At 40.5% G+C, this 5129-nt stretch overlaps 1 pseudogene; it reads left to right on the top strand.

Annotated features, from left to right (window-relative positions):
• Positions 1-457: 457 nt before the first annotated feature.
• Positions 458-1820, top strand: LOC102813208 (annotated as a pseudogene).
• The last annotated feature ends 3309 nt before the right edge of the window (positions 1821-5129 follow it).

Here is a 5129-nt window from a genome sequence, read left to right as displayed (position 1 = left end):
CTAAACTACCAGAGTTTATGATTAGTAGCCCATTATTTAACACACTAGGCAACCAGGGCTCCTTCAAACAAATAGCAGATGGTAGCATTTACTGAGACGTTGTTGTTATTGTTGTTAAGTGCTATTGAGTCGGTTCCTACCCATAAGGATCCTGTATAGGGTTTCCGAGGAGCCGCTGGTGAGCTTGAACCGCCGACCTTACAGTTTAAATGGCTTTGCAAAAGCAGGGCCGTGACTCCCTGAGTTCCACTGTGCCTTGGCCCAGCCTTGGCTTCCAAGGCTGAGGGAGCTGTAAGGAAGTGAGCGGTCTCGCCCCTACCCCATATCTACTTGGCTAAAGAGACACCTGCAACTATTGTCACTGCTCGCTTTCAGGCAAGTGGGAATCTCCCTGCATTACCCTCGGTCGGCCGCTGAGCGGAGCCGGGATGCACTGCTCTTGCTGTGGGTCCTCATCATGGAGATCAAATGGGTGGAGATTCCTGACAGCATCCTGGTAGATCTCTACAGCAGATTTATTTTGCATATTCCCAGGGAGGAAAGAAACAATGCAATTCCAGTCTGTTTTCAGATTGAATTTGCCCGTTTGTTTTACTTGGGTTTCTACATGCAGATTGTAGAAATTTCTACAAGCAGAGTGTACACCAGGATTAACTCAGTGTGGAATAAGAGACTTTGCTAAAGTTGTTTTCAGTCATTGTCCATTTTTGCTGACTTAAGGTGAAGATGTGGGAAAAGTTTTGGATGAATGGAAGGAATATAAAATAGGAGTACCAACATATGGTGCAATTATTCTTGATGAGACACTTGAAAATGTACTACTAGTTCAGGGATACCTAGCAAAGTCTGGCTGGGGATTTCTGAAAGAAATGTAAATGAAGAAACTCCTCATGATTGTGCTGCTAGAGAGGTCTTTGAAGAAACTAGTTTTGATATCAAAGACTATATTTGTAAGAATGATTACACTGAACTTTGAATCAGTGACCAACTTGCTCGTTTGTACATTATTCCAAAATATACAAAATTTAACCCGAAAACAAGAAGAGAAATTCAGAACATTGATTGGTTCTCCAATGAGAAATTACCCTGCCATAGAAATGATATGACCCCAAAATCCAAACTTGGTTTGGCACCTAACAAATTTTTTGTGGCCATTCTATTTATCAGACCTTTAAGAGATTGGCTTTCTCGAAGATTTGGAGATTTCTTCCGATAGTAGCAGTGGATTTTCCTCAGCTGGCAGCAAAACCCACTGTAGAAAATTTCTACCACAGCCAGCAGTTGTTTCCTGAAGGTTCTCCTGGTGACCATTGGGTAAAGCACAGGCAGCCTCTTCAACAAAAGCTATATAATAATCATTCTGATATGTCTGACCTCTTAAAAGCAAAGAATCTAAATATGAGGGAAAATGGCAGAAAACAGTATCAGGACTCCCCTACTCAGAAGAAAAGAACAAATGGGGTCCACAGTCAGTGCACAGTCAGTCAGCAGAATTCCTTGATGAAATGTGGGGGGAAAAAACTTCATCCAGGAAAACTACAGAATAATTTTGAAATAGATGCCACCATATATGACTTACCTTGCTCTGGTGAAGACCACTTGCTAGACCATACAGAGGGTTTTTTGGCGGAGACGTTGCAAATTTCTATTTTCATCCAGAACATTTTTTGAGTTTCAGGTTTGATCATAATGCCATAATGAAAATCTTGGATTTTGATAGTAGTAAATGTATTATGGAAGTTATCAAGATCAGAAGCCTGTTGCATTTGAGTATGTGTCTCTTTAAGCCTTGCCTTTCTCAGGTTTTTAAGGAAATGTAAGGAGGCAGTGATACATCTGAAGAGAATGCTCTGTGTGCAGAGGAGCACCTGGCAAGAAACACGAATTTGAACTGTGTTGTTGTTGTTGTTGTTGTTATTGTCAGGTGCCTTCTAGTCGGAACCAACTCAGCGACCCCATGCACAGCAGAACGAAACAATGTCCGATCCTGGGCCAACCTCACTACCGCTGCCACACTTGATGCCATCAATGATGTCACCTGGCCGATCCATCTCGTTGGGGGGTCTTCCTCTTTTTCTCTGACCCTCCACCTTACCCAGCATGACATCTTCTCCAGTGACTGTTCCCTCCTGACAACATGTCCAAAGTATGAGAGACGAAGTTTAGCCATCTTGGCCTCCAAGGAGCACTCTGGCTGTACTTCTTCCAAAACAGATCTACTGGTTCTTATGGCAGTCATGGCATTTTTAGTATTCTCCTCCAACACCACAACTCAAAGGCATCAGTTCTTCTATGATCTTCCTTATTCACTGTTCAGCTTTTGCATCTATATTAGGTTATTGAAAATACCATGCCTTGGGTCAGGCGCACCTTAGTTCTCAAGCTGACATCTCTGCTCTTCAATACTTCAAAAAGTTCCTGTGCAGCAGATTTGCCTAATGCAATACGTCGTCTGATCTCTTGACTGCTGCTTCCGCGAATGTTGATAACTGATCCAAGAAAAATGAAGTCCTTGACAACTTCAATCTTTTCTCCATTGATAAGAATGTTGTTTATTGGTCTAGTGGTGAGGATTTTTGTTTTCTTGACACTAAGATGCAACCCATACTGAAGGCTGTGTTCTTTGATCTTCATCAGTAAATGTTTCAAGTCCTCTTCACTTTCAGCAAGCAAGGTTGTATCATCTGCATATCGCAGGTTGTTAATGAGTCTTCCTTCAATCTTGTCGTCATGTTTTTCTTCATAGAACCCAGCTTCTCATATTATTTGCTCAGCATACAGGTTGAATAAGCATGGTGAAAGAACACAACCTTGTCGCACACCTTTCCCAATTTTAAAACATTCAGTGTTCCCATGCTCTGTTCGAACAACTGCCTCTTGGTCCAGGTACAGATTTCTCAGAAGTACAATTAAGTGTTCTGGAATACTCATACTTCACAATGTTGTCCATAGCTTGTCATGATCCACATCAAGTCAGTACTGACTCATAGCGACCTTATACACAGCAGAACAAAACACTGCCCGATCCTGGGCCAAACTCAATACTGTTGCCACACTTGAGTCCATAGAAGCTGCTACTTGGCCAATCCATCTCGTTGAGGGACTTCCTCTTTTTCTCTGATCCTCCACCTTATCAAAAATGATATCCTTCTCCAGTGACTGGTCCCTCCTGACAATATGTCTGAAGTATGAGAGATGAAGTTTGGCCATCTTGGCCTCCAAGGAGCACTCTGGCTGCACTTCTTCCAAAATGGATCTATTGGTTCTTTTGGCAGTCCATGGCACTTTCAATATTCTTCTCCAACACCATAACTCAAAAGCATCAATTCTTATACAGTCTTCCTTATTCACTGTCCAGCTTTTGCATGCATAGGAGGTTATTGAAAATACCATGTCTTGGGTCAGGCGCACCTTAGTCCTCAAGCTGACATCTTTGCTCTTCAACACTTTAAAAAGGTCTTGTGCAGCAGATTTGCCTAATGCAGCAGTTTTGCCTAATGCAAAACTGCACTGTAAATGCAGTTATAAACTTGTATGCAGATGTACCTTTTTCAGTATTTAGGCTAACTAGTTTCAGTTGCTTGTTTGAGGACATTCTTTCTGTGTGATTGTGGATACTTTATTTGGCATTCTAGTCAAGAAAAGTGTTTGAGTCATCTTGATGTAGCCACCCATTATAGTGATTGCAACAGTAGTTGATTTACATTGACATTCTTTAAAACAAAAAAACCTTAAAATACACAAATATTGAATGAACATATGTGTGCTAAAGTATCACAGAGTCAAGATTGATGGTCATCTGCTTTGGTGGTATTTTGTGCATTTATCTACTCCTGACTACTTAGACTCTCTAAGCCTCCTCTACTCAGAGTCTTGTTAAAGGGTTTTATTTAGAAACAGCATCTGAAATATAATGTTCATGTTAAAAATGAACTCTTGGCGCTTCATTAAAGGGCAAAGCCTGCAACACGGAGAGGGATTGAGTTACATGGATGCGATTCTGTCACTGAATTGTGCTGTATGCAATCAGGAAACCAGTGAGACTGCTGGTGAGAGGCATGGAGGCTGGGACCCCGCTGCCACTTTGGTCATGTCCTTACTATCCTGCCTCCAACCTTTTTTAGTATTGTTAAACAATTTTATTGTTGTGAAACTTTCTTGTGATAGTGTAAATGTGTATGTAAAACTGACATTACTAGATTTTCCATTACACCTCAGTGCTGATATGTGGACACTGATGATATATTAGGTTCCAGTTTGCAGTAGTAGCAGAGAATGATAGATTTTTATTGGCATGATGAAAGTCCTGGAGTGAGAAGAGAAAAGGGTTTGCGATTAAACCACATACAAAATATTTCAATAGGGGAAGAATCGGTACATGAAAGTAACATAGGTGACTCACTCCTAGCAATGCATCTTGTACTTTCAAGATTCTTAAATGCAAATAAGGGTGGTAAGGCACATCTTAAGAAAAATATTAGTAATAATTGAGGGCAATCACCAGGGGTTTAAAGAGTCATTAGTATTTTGGGTGCACCTGACTTCATGAGAGCGCTTTCTTTGTGGGAATATATGCAAACGTATGTGCAGGTGCATCTGTAATGTGGCTTTTTAAAATGTTTTATGTGTGGTATCCACAAAATATATCTCTGCTTGTAAATGTGACTGTAGAAACCTTTATTCTGCATAGGTAACCTATTTAAAAAGGCCTCTATTCAACCCAGTGGGACTTTTAATGGAAGCCACTATTGTAAGACATTCACTTGGTGTTAGTTTGCTTTACTTTTGGAATGTCTTTGTTTTTAAGGAGAAATTCTATCTATTAATGAAAGTGTCACCTTCTTGGTGCTAAGCAGAATTCACAATTTTAGCAGTGTATTTAGAATTGTGCTTTCCAGAATTCTGCTTCTTGTAATGTGACAAATTTATGAATCCTTCTGTGACTTTTTAAATCCATTACATGGTTGTGTTTGGAAGCTCTTATTATTTCCAGAAATACAGCTGCTTTGCTTGGGTCTCCTTGAGCCATATTTATAGTTGGTCCCAGCATTCCAGATATCTGTCAAAATGTTACTTTGCCTGGCAGGTAAATCACTGTCACTCATTTTTACACCTGGGAACCATCTAAT

The sequence above is a fragment of the Chrysochloris asiatica genome, unplaced genomic scaffold (assembly GCF_000296735.1).
Source record: "Chrysochloris asiatica unplaced genomic scaffold, ChrAsi1.0 scaffold00176, whole genome shotgun sequence".
In the NCBI taxonomy this organism is placed as follows: Eukaryota; Metazoa; Chordata; class Mammalia; order Afrosoricida; family Chrysochloridae; genus Chrysochloris; species Chrysochloris asiatica.
The sequence above is the reverse complement of the archived record's forward strand: the minus strand, read 5'-3'. Positions and strand labels throughout refer to the sequence as shown.